Raw genomic sequence first — 12,307 nt, 5'->3', positions numbered from 1 at the left:
TTCGCCATCTTTTAACTGTCTTTTAACTTTCAAAACAAGTTTCTTTAAGCGATACCTTTCTTGATCAGTAAAGATTTTCTCCCCTGCACTTTCAGAACTTTTTTGAAAATTCTTAACTGAATCAATAAAGTTGTAGATCAGGAAAAGCACTCTCAAGTTTAACATTCCTAGCTCCTTTAGTGCTCTTGAGAAATTTCTTAATACTCAACATAGAGTAGCCACCTCTTTGCAAACTGCAAAGATTGCGATGAAACTATAGATTCTGCATCAGAGTCTACCTCAGTGTCACTCTAAGAAGTTTGGGAGCAATCATGAAGAGGACAAGTTTTCGTTTTTTCAGAGAATTGAATCTCATCTCTTGTTTTTCTTTTCTTAACATTATCTTCGTCAGATTTGTCATCTACTAGCATCTCGCTTTCTTCAGTCAAAGGACATTCCACCTCCTCTACTTCTTTCTGAGTGCTATTACTGGCCTCTTCCATATCATGCTGTCGACTGTTCTCAACTGGAGAGGGAGCCTGAGAAAGCTCTTCATTCTTCTGTGTTGATCTTTATTTTGTTTAAGCTTTCTGAGCTTTGTGCGATTTTTTTTTTTTTTTTTTTTTTTTTTTCATTCCGTTTTTGTCCCTGAGAATGTTTTGGTTCATTCTGTTTTTGGGTATTGGTGCATCCCTATAATCTGATATCTGAAATGACCTGGACACTTTATGATGGAATCAGACCTAACCTGTTTGTGATCAAAGGCCTCAGATATGCTGCCCACTACTTTGTTTCTATACCAAGAGCTCTTACGCCAGGGTTTTTATTTTCCTGCATATCATAAACACTTGCTCAAATCCTTATACAGGCTGTTAGATATAAAACAGAAGCAAGACCCCCTAAGAGTTTTTTTTTAATATATATATATATATATATTTTTTTTTATTGCCTTGTCAGTTCCAAGCCTGTAATCTGTTATGACAGCAGTGTTATGTCTTTGAAAAAGGACATATAGGCATTACCATGAACAGACACAAATGTATTGTATGTAACACAACAGATCCCAGTATCAAAGGAAGCTCCTTGAGGTTTCCATACTGGGCTTTGCAACATAGGACCACCACCTGATTAAAATTATGTTTATTTCCATATACCAGCCAATCCTGTTATGCCCTGCGGCAGATGAATGTGGGACGCAATGGAATTGTTCTCCAGCCTGGCTCATATTAACAGCTTGGTCTTAATGCCACAGTAAAATAATAAAGGAGGCTTTTGATAAGCAGCATGCTAAAGCGCTTTGAACAGGGTTAGATCATTCCACTTGTCTCCCCTAAGGACAGAGCTGTTTATTGCTGATGCTGTTTATTGCGAATGGAAGCATCTGCCAGTGCAGCTCTGTCCACATGACTCTGGCCCTCTCCCTCCTCTCTCTCTTTCTCTTTCATAACTCCAGAAAATCACTCATCCTCAGACGTCAACATATCCATCTGGACCCAAGGCTACCCAGTCTTGTACTAAAAACTCAAGTACACACACTATTTCTCTCAACCCACACGTTTGATGGCATGCTCTTTCTATCATCAGATCACTGCTGGTTTTGGCACCTGCACTTTTATAAAATCACAGCTTTTTTCTCAGCTTGTGTATATGACAGTATTGGAAGTGGAGACATACCACTATCGGAAATCATAAATTCATGATGCAGTCATTGTCAGATTGTATTGCTTATTTGAAATGTTATTGAAATGTTTATTCTTCAGTCTGGACCAGCAACGAACCAGCTTGCCTTAAAGTGATACCTGTGTACCCTTGTGACCTTGAAGCTCTGCTGTAGATTTTTGCTCTCTTTTAATTATTCTCCACTGAAAGCAGAGGACTTTATCAAATCTGCAGTGCTAATTCAAAAATAGAGTTGCTTTCTGGTGGCATGCGTCTGAAAAGAAAGCGATTTCTCTAATTGCTCTCATGCGCAGAGCCAATTTGTCTCAATAAAGCCAATGTGGCCCGTGCTAATTTTTCTTTGTTTGCCCACTGTGCTCAGCCTCAGCCTAGGCCCACAGTCTCGCTCATTTTTGCCGTTCTCTAATAAATCACATATGCAGGAAAATTAGATAGTTAAATATTAATGGGTTGTAATGAGTTTATTGTGCATTAGAGAGGCCACAGGGGGTGACCTGGATACAGAAGTCGGTGCATTTTGAGAAGGATACCCCACTGTTCCTGGCTCTTATCGCTATACTTGGATGTCCCACTGACTTTAATCATCTCATCTCAGAGGGGAGCGATTTGGGCAACCACTGCACTTTACAACCCATTTGAAAATACCACCATGCCGTGGTACCTGTCTCGAAGAAACTCTAAAACTTTGTCTTTGCCTCATAACTCCTCATTTGGGGGCATGTTTTGGTGCAAGGTTTTGCTTGCTGCTTATATCATGGACTTTTGAGTAGGCAGTGGAAGTTGTTTCTTTTTCTCAACTTAATTTCCCCTGAGAAAGTAAAAAGACGACATTGTTGTACGCTACTGCAACATGATGTCCAAATCTGGTTTGAAGTCTAAAGAGCGCTATGAAAATCCGATAATTATGTTTTATACATGGAATAGCTTTTAAATATATAATGCTACTTCTCAAGCTGTTAAGCCTGAGATTAATGAAAGTTTTCCGGCGGAATATCTTTCAGCTAAACAAGTCATATTATCTTAACAAGTACTCACTATAAGACAAGTATTCTGGTTTAATTTCCCAGGAAAGAGAAAAGTAGACATTAGTTGAGACATTCTGATTTTTTCAAAGAAAGAACATTCATATTCATAGGCTTAATCGCTGTGTCACAATTCTAGTTTTGCATTTGCTGATGATCTTATGTTCGGTACAGTAGTGTGACATGATTGGATGAGCTAAAACTGAGATGAATAGGCCCTGCATCACCTGATCATTTATAGTTCTCTTGTCAGTATGAGGTACATGAATAATCAACAGCTTTTCAAAATAGTGACAGAGGGAGTAAAAACAAGACTGAAATAAGGAAGTGAAAACAACTGCATCAAATCTACTTCCACAATAAGGCATCCCAAACATGGGCATGGGAACTCTGTGTACCCCAGAGAGATCCGCCCCGCTCTTGGCGTGGTGATGGGCGTGTTTCTATCGCTGCTGAGGTTTAGAGATATTCATGTCTGCATGTTAATAGAGCTACTTCCCCAGTGTTTCTCGTGCTAGAAACTGACAAATGACAGAGTACTTGAATGCAGTAATATCACAAGATCACAAGGTTTGCGTGTAGTTTCATACTTAAATATGTTGTGTCTATATAGATTAGCACAACAAAAAAGTTTTAAAAAGTTTAAAAAGTTATTATCATCCACTGTGTTTGAAATTACAGTACATTAACTTGGTTTAGTGTCATTTTGATTGTAATTAAACTGTAAAGATGTGAGAGAGAATGTATTTAAATGTATTAAAATATAGTCAACACAACTGTATTATAGACTTCCCCTATCGTGTCAGCATCATCCAAATGCATTTATGTTTTATTTACTTTCCGCTCGCTTTGTTTTCTTTTTTCTCGTCATGTTATCAGTGGTAATTGCCGCTATAGTCTCTTATCTAAATGTTACATTTCCCAGACTGCAACTTTATTGGCTGTTCGAGCAGTTTGACTTCTAATTTCCATACAAATCAAAAATGGTGCAGAGGCTACATCTCCGTGTGATCCTCTCCCCCTGCTCTCCAGGCCTGTGTGGTGACGTCTTATCATGTTTAATTTGTCCCCGAGACTCTGAGGTGGAATTGGTTCAGGGTGGCGAGAGTGTGGAGAGAGGTCTGAAGAGTAGAGGGAACGACGATCTCACTGCTCCCCCCATCACCTCCCCTCGCCCGCCTTTCGGGTAAACAATCCCGGTGCTGCATGCTCAAGATGGAGCCTCGCTGAATATCAACAACACACTCCGCAGTGTGAAAAGCCTCTTCTTCGTGGAAAGCTGAGCCGAGAGCCCAGACAACCGCACAACAGCCCTCGTCCTGATTGGAGACCGGCGTTACAAAGACAGTTTGGGGAAAAGAGAGAGAGAAAAAAAGAGTAAGTTTGTGAAGGGTTTTGAAAAGAGTAAGGGAGGGGGCTGCACAGCAAAGAGGGCAGAGGTCAAGGAAAGAAACATTGAAATCAACCTAGAATGGAAGATAGAGTAGTGAGATTTAAATGGATATTTCATCCATAAATGAGAATTGTCGTCATTCATGTTATAATTTACTCATGTCATGTCGTTCCAAACTATATGACTTTCTTCCATCTAATGCTAAAGGTTTTTTTTTTAAACACACAATGAATAGGGACTGTCAAGTGCTCAAACATAAAAGAGGGTACAAAAGAAGCATAAGCGTATCATAAGATGGTCCATTCAACTTGTGTGTTATATTCCAAATCTTCAGAAATCATAAAATAGCTTTGTGTGATACTCTAACTGAAGTCATAATTCACCCATACGTTCACTCATTGTCATGATTCTGGTTTTGGATTAGACCGCTTGATTGATTCATTTTATGATGCCTTTATGACATTTTTAGATCTTTTAAGTTGTAGGGGAATTGACTTTAAATGAAGGGACAGAAATCTCTCATATTTCATAAAAAATATCTTAATTTGGGTTTGGAAGGTGAACGAAAATCTTAAAGGTTTGAAACGACACTAGAGTGAGTACATGATGACAGAATTTACATATTTTTTGGTAAATTATACTTTATAAATACAGTAAGCTGAATTTTGGATAAAACTAACTCTGCATCTCGAGTCATATCGTTTACATCAACGATATATATATCGTCGCAATTTTATATTGCAATATCACAATATAACGATGTATCGTTACACCCCAACCCGTGAACAAAGAGCTATTGAATAGTTTTAGAAAATTTTGACAGTACTGCACTGTAGGTTGAACCACTTTTATGTCACTTTTATGGTATAGGCCTAGTATTTTATTTAAAAAAAAATTCTGTGCCCATCCATTGTAATTGTATGTAACTGTAATTGCAATTCTGTATAGAAAAGGAAAGCAATGACATTAGGGCAGGTCAAGACTAGGGTGGTCCTTATTTTTAAAGTCTCCAATTGTCATGCTCTTAACCCTTCAAATTGTTCCTTTATATAAGAAAATACAGCATGCCAATTTGTATGGCAGTAACATAATAATTACTGGTAGCTCAATAGCTTTAAACTTTCTGAGATTTTGAAAACAGATCATTTGAATTGGTATTGTACCTGGCTAGTAAAATTCCAAAAGAATCTCCATAAAAACATCTAATGCACCATATATTCCTAAATATGTATTTTAGATACATATCTCAGTTTACTTATTGTAGAAACTAAATCCAAATTAATCCATCCATGACCCGTTTTAGCAGATTTACCTTTCCTGGTGGAATCAATACATATTTCTATTGATGATCACCTTGGTTATTGTTTGGGTTTAGTTCACATTTTTTGGTTAAAAAAATTACATTACGTTCCTTGAAATTGACCCGGAACTTTGGCCGAATCAAGCAGATTATCAGGAGGCACAGGCAACCATACATGCAATGAAAGTAGTCGAGAGAGGAGAGGCTCTGATTCAAGAATACAATGGCACATCTTTCACAATCTCACACACTCTGAAGAACAATTGCAGTTTCTCCTTCATGTGGTGGAAGATCAACGACGGATCTATCCAGACTGCAAAAAGTCAACACTGGCTGCTGAGCATCAGAAATGAGGGATTGTTGAAAACTTTGTGCTTTTTTGAGATTGTTGTCATTGTTGTCATGTCAGTGTTGCTCTGATTTCAATAAAATGTAGTTCATTTGCAGCAACTTTTAATATTACTTGCATATCACAATAACGCCGCACAGCTTAACATAGGCAATCTTCCACAAGATTGAGCTACCTCTAAATATAATTTTTTTGTCAACATTTTTGCATATTTCTAATTTTGAAGTCAAAAGGAACAGTTTAAGAGGTTAAGACACTAACATTTTGCAAAAAAAAAAAAAAATTGGACTTGATAAGGACCACCCTAGTTTTTGAGTGAACAGTGAACATTCAGCTTGTTTTGGAAATGTGCATGTTAACTGTTGTTGAAGTCAGCATGAACCAGAAACCTTTCCAACTTTTGACCAACTTTTCTTCCCTATTCTGACGTACAGTATATCTGAGTAAAATGAGCGGGACTTGATTTTGCCTATCGGGAATAGATAAGATCATTGAATTGTTGGTATTTGCTAATTGTCAGTATGGGGGTAGATGCAAAGGGTTGGGAACGTTAAATGTTTTTGATTAATTATAAATGTAATACTGCAATATTAATGTAAAATATGAGGATTGTCAATTTTGATTTCTTGTTGCCTTTAAAAGTCTGTCTTCAAGGCCTGATTGCTGGGGATCCTTCTTGCTCAAACTTTGTCCCTTTTTACCTCTCCCTGTTTCGTTCCATCATCACTTCAGTCCTCCTATTTGAATGCTTGTGAGAGTTTTCTTGACCTCTCACCAGCAAAGATCAGCTTTTGAGGTCTTTACTTGATGTATGAGAGCCATATGGTCTGACAGATTGACCCTTTCTCTGACATTTTGTATCTTATTTGTTTCTGCTCTCTTGATCTTTGACCTCATGTTTATCTTCTTGACCAACACTGCTCATTTAAAAGGAAGCAAAGAATGAAAGAAGATAGGTCTGTTTATTTTCAACATAAAGCAACAAACATAAAGCTAATGAAGAAGAAATACTTTGATAGGGTTGCCTGCTTTATTCTCGACAGGTAAGTCAATGTTACGGTCTAAATTACAAGCTTTTTTTCATTGGTTGGTTGTGTAATTCATTATATAGGCAGCATAACAGTAGAACATATATAGTTAAACTCGATGAAGTGCTATTGAAAGACATGTTTTCATATCTTCTTGGTACATAACGGCTACCGTAGATGCAACACGCATTTGAAAACGCGAGGCATTAGAGAGCACTCTTCGTTTGAATGCAAAATACAATTTCACCGCTAGATGGGAGAAATTCCTACACAGTGTACCTTTCAGGAAGCATTCTGTATAAATTGGAACGTTCACTGTTTATTTGTTAACCTTTCCCTCTGGATTTTGAATATGTTTTATTAAAATATTGACAGCCATTAGTTTAATAACGTTAATTTGTAATTCTTAGGAGTATGAGGATGCAGTGGTCTTATTTTGTGCATGCCTTACAAATGACAATGTTGGATTTCAAACTAGTTTTAAATGTGTCGTAGCATCTATGACAATTCTGAGTCTCTCACAAGTCCTCACACTAGATGATGATGGGCACACGCTGCGAATTGGCTGCAGTCTTTAAGGTAAAAAAGCTTGTAACTCTTTTATGTTTTGTGTACGCTATGCTTCACTTAAGCCCTATTCGTATGGTAATTGTTTCCCATGGGGTTGTAAGGTATTTTCAACATTTACAGGGGCTAGTCTGTGATTTTATTGCCGTCCGTTTTTCTACCACCACCTGCGTAAAAATCCCCGGGCCGAATTACCTACTGTTTTTTTGACAAACACCAAGGTCGTGTGGTAATTTAATTGCCGTTCGAATCCACATCTCTTGAGTTTTCAAGAAGAGATCACTTAAAAATGTAATCTGGATGAATTTTAAAGATCTAGCCTACACTTTTGTTACTAAAATGATGGAAAGTATTTACAAGAACAATATTTCATCACTGCTCAAAATAGAAAGAGTTGAAAAGCACGTAAACATTTTATTACGGCAGCAATTATATACATTAAAATAACCAAGCATCATGCTTACCTCATGCAAATAAGAGGCTGTATTAACTTATTTCCTCATTTTTTAAATTACATCCATCATTTTTAGATAAAATACAAGACAGAAAACCATTTTACTAAAATGCATCTATATATTCCTATTTTTTAAACAGGATATTTAAATAATTAAATAATAATTAGGGTATTATTTTCCTATTATGACCATTTGAGCAGCATGTTCCAGGGTTCACAAAACTCGCCCCTTCACCGTAAATAAATCGGCATCCGAATGCATGAGTTTTATCACTGAGGCGCCATGCAGATTTATTTTTAGGGACATCCACATGAAACAATTACTGTCCAAATAGAGCTTTAGACTCAAGTCAGCAGAACAGTACATAGCTATTTATGCGTTCTCTCTATCTGCCTCTTTCTTCCTCACTTTTTTTCTTTCCAAATTTCCAAGGTGTTGGTCAGCCCTGGGCAGTGGACAGGTCGAGAGTGTTTGTGTCTGTGGTGTGCTGTTTAGATGCTGATACAAGTCTCCTTCCTGGCACATTTCTTTCCCTTCGTCTTGTCACTAAATCCATTTGCAGACAGCCACAGGGTGCAATATAGGAAGCATTTCATCAATTGTGACTGTGAATGGGATTGACTCTAAACTTTGATTCTGCAGCTAATTGTCAACTTTACAGCAGAGCAAATGCAGAGAGAGAATATAGTGGCTCCAAGAAGTAAACTTCAAAATGCATGGATGTGTTTATAGGATTATATAACAAGTTATCAAATCCAGTGGCATTCATTTTAATAATAACAAAGGTTAATTTAATTTAATTTAATTTAATTTAATTTCTACAGTATGGTTACTTAGCTAATGGCTAGTTCACACTACAGGATTTTAAGTCCGATTTAAGCCCGATTTGCAAGTTAACGAGCTTGCCGACAGGTCGGGCTGTAATCGCGTGCAAATCTGCGGGTGATCCGCGCTCGCCAATCTTTAAGTGTGAAATACTTAACGACGCATCAAAACGCTCGCTGACACATCGCCGACGTCCGACAGATATCTAGCATGCCAAATATCTGGAGCTGTCGGCCGACTCGATAGCCTGTGGTGTCACGTGTCGCGACGTGCAACAGCCAATGATCAGCTTGTTATGACATTACAAAAGCCTTTTGTATTTGTAACCATCGTTGCCAAACCACAACAGGCAGCTGCTTTTTCATTATAATGTTTTACTCACCTCCAACTCTCTCTGACAGACAATCCCTGCTGCCCGTGTGTGCTTATCCATCCTTTCACCCATATTCTTTTTCTAAACAGATCATTGTGCAAACTATATATATATATATATATATATATATATTTTTATTTTATTTTTACTGCCAATTTTGTCCTGGCGTCCATTTTCAAATAGACAATGCGGCATTGGAATGCACCATTTCCCATTCCACTTCTTGCACATGTTTTCGTGACAAAATGTGGTTTTGAGTCGTTGGGTGACAGAGTTGTTGTCAGCTCATGTAGTGTGTAACCCCCTGTTACAGATCATTTACGTAGTGTCACATAGTGTGAACACCACAATGACTTCAAGACTCCAGAGCAAGTCATGTAGTCTAAACAGCACAGCGATCTGCCGACATTTAAAGTTGTGTAGTGTGAACTAGGCATAAGGCACCTGAGTTAATCTGGAGAACTCTGTCCCAGTGTTATTTTAGTATTATTTATAATATATAATTGTTCTTTTTAATTCAATTTTAGAATCTGACCCTCTGGTCCTCATCTTTTTTTTCCCCCCAATTATCTAAGGTGTTGATCTAAATATGTCTAACCTATTTTTTTGTTGTTATTTCTATTTAGCTTTTAATTTCAGTTTGTTTTAGCAGTTTTAGTACTTCAACTTATTTTATTTTCATTAGTATCCAAGGCAATATTTCAAATGTTTACCTTTGTCATCTAATTTTTATATTTTATTTAATTTCAGCTTTATTTCAATTAATAATTAATAGTTTGTGTAAATTAACGATAACAACACTGCTCACATCACACATTCACTAAAATAATCTTGACTGCTGAAAGCTCTAGATTTCAAATGCTGCTTGGTTTTATGTTTGTTTTTCCTCATGCAATGACATTCATACATTTTTAAGTGCGTTTAAAGTGTCCTAAATTGTTTTTAAAAAAATTTGCGGCCACAGTATAAGGATTATCTTCTTAACGGTTCTGAAGATGAGGCCAAAAGAGCGGATGTTCTGAATAGATTTGACCATTGCTGTATGTGCTCTTGTGAATTTGCATTAAACGAGCACGCTCTGCCTCTTCTTTCCTTCCTCCGCCGTCTCGGCCGAGGTGAGGCAACTTATTAACCTTTCTGAAGCCATGGGCATCTCAGGGATTGAAAGCACACTTTTGGCACGGCATGTTAATACAAATTAACCTCACACGATTGATATGCCTTGATTCAATTTTAATCACATTTCACACCATCAACGTCAGAGCACTCGTGTTCTTCAGCTAACACCACCTTGTATTACATGTTCACATCAGTCCTCTGATATTTGATTAGAAACATCGGCACAACACGCCAGAGTCAAACCACTGTCCACTTAAACTCCCCAGCCCCTGTTTTATCGTATGTGAAGTTTACCCTCTGATTGTTAGTATGTGTTGTGTGACATTATATGGACGAGGCCTTAAGGTGCACCAACCCTCCTCTCTCTATAATAACAATCGAGCGGGATTGATTTGCCTGCATGCTCCGCAATGCTGTTTTTTTCACAGACGTGCATCATCGGCATCCTGTAATGTATGTTTGCCATGCTGATGGCAGTGCTAATGGTCTATGTCATGTCAGAGAGAATGTTTGACGCCTTTTCCCCTTCTTCCAATGCTGAGGCTACTGAAGCATGTTTAACTCTCCCATAATGCCAGAGTCCATTAGTCGACCGATACATAACTATCACGCAGGTGCTCAGCAGTGATAGAGGGTCTCTCAGCCCACATGGCTATTTAAACCCATTCACTCTGTCTAAAATCCAGTCAAAACGCATCTCTCTCCCTTTCACTGTCTCTATCTCATGTGTTCTCCATCTTGTCTAAACTGACTAGCGCCGTAATTGAGCGAAGGGGGAGAGAGTTGGAGCTCCCCTGCGGCACAATTAAAGAGCCCGTGTCTGGGGCTGGGCCCAGCTGCTAGTGGAGAGGGTCACCTGCCAGCCCATCACTCTGGTCCAGAAACCAAGCTGACTGCCACGACGGAGCAATATACTCGGCCCTTCCCCATGGCCCTTCCACCATCGTAGATTGGAAAGAGAATTTGCTTGTGGCTCTAACCCCAGGTGTGTGTGAGCTGTGTGACTGGGTTTCCATGGTGAGAGGTCAGCGGATGGCAGGCTAGTAATGAGGGCTGGGTGAGGCAGGGAGGAAGGGGTTATCAGAGGGTGAGGGGAAGAGATCAAGAGCTCTGGAGTTAATTGTGTGAACATTAGCTGCAGCCCCGTCTGGCTATGTTGGCACTGAATAGTGTTAATGTGGTGGTTGTTTTGGATGTGGATGAGCCAAACTGTGCCACTGGTGAAGGCATGGTGTGATTATACACATGCTGTGTGTGTATTTAAAGTGTTAAGTAGGTTAGATAGCCTTTATGTTGTTGTGGGTGTGACTGGGGCTGTACTGATACAATCATACAGTATATCAGTATATCAGTTTGATATAGAGTTTGTCTCCACTTAAAAATGTTTACTTATGTGTTTGTGTGTATACACAATATATTTTTTATATTTTTTGCATAAGAAATGTGGGTACGGGTTCCGTGGGTACGGAAAGTATTCAGACCCCCTTAAATTTTTCACTCTTTGTTATATTGCAGCCATTTGCTAAAATCATTTAAGTTCATTTTTTTTCCTCATTACTGTACACACAGCACCCCATATTGACAGAAAAACACAGAATTGCTGACATTTTTGCACATTTATTAAAAAAGAAAAACTGAAATATCACATGGTCCTAAGTATTCAGACCCTTTGCTCAGTATTTAGTAGAAGCACCCTTTTGATCTAATACAGCCATGAGTCTTTTTGGGAAAGATGCAACAAGTTTTTCACACCTGGATTTGGGTATCCTCTGCCATTCCTCCTTGCAGATCCTCTCCAGTTCTGTCAGGTTGGATGGTAAACATTGGTGGACAGCCATTTTCAGGTCTCTCCAGAGATGCTCAATTGGGTTTAAGTCAGGGCTCTGGCTGGGCCATTTAAGAACAGTCACGGAGTTGTTGTGAAGCCACTCATTCGTTATTTTAGCTGTGTGCTTAGGGTCATTGTCTTGTTGGAAGGTGAACCTTCGGCCCAGTCTGAGGTCCAGAGCACTCTGGAGAAGGTTTTCGTCCAGGATATCCCTGTACTTGGCTGCATTCATCTTTCCCTCGATTGCAACCAGTCGTCCTGTCCCTGCAGCTGAAAAACACCCCCACAGCATGATGCACTCTCAGAAAAAAAGGTACAAAAGCTGTCACTGGGACAGTACCCTTCAAAAGGGTTCTAATATGTACCATTCAGGTACTAATATGTACACG

The 12,307-nt window shown here is 38.7% G+C and overlaps 1 protein-coding gene across 18 annotated transcripts in view; it reads left to right on the top strand.

The window, feature by feature from the left end:
* The window catches only part of diaph2 (diaphanous-related formin 2), a 476,898-nt gene that overhangs the window by 201,822 nt on the left and 262,769 nt on the right, over positions 1 to 12,307 (top strand). The gene's annotated exons all lie outside the window — the stretch shown is intronic.

The sequence above is a fragment of the Rutilus rutilus genome, assembly GCF_951802725.1.
Source record: "Rutilus rutilus genome assembly, chromosome: 14".
Lineage (NCBI taxonomy): Eukaryota > Metazoa > Chordata > Actinopteri > Cypriniformes > Leuciscidae > Rutilus > Rutilus rutilus.
The sequence above is the reverse complement of the archived record's forward strand: the minus strand, read 5'-3'. Positions and strand labels throughout refer to the sequence as shown.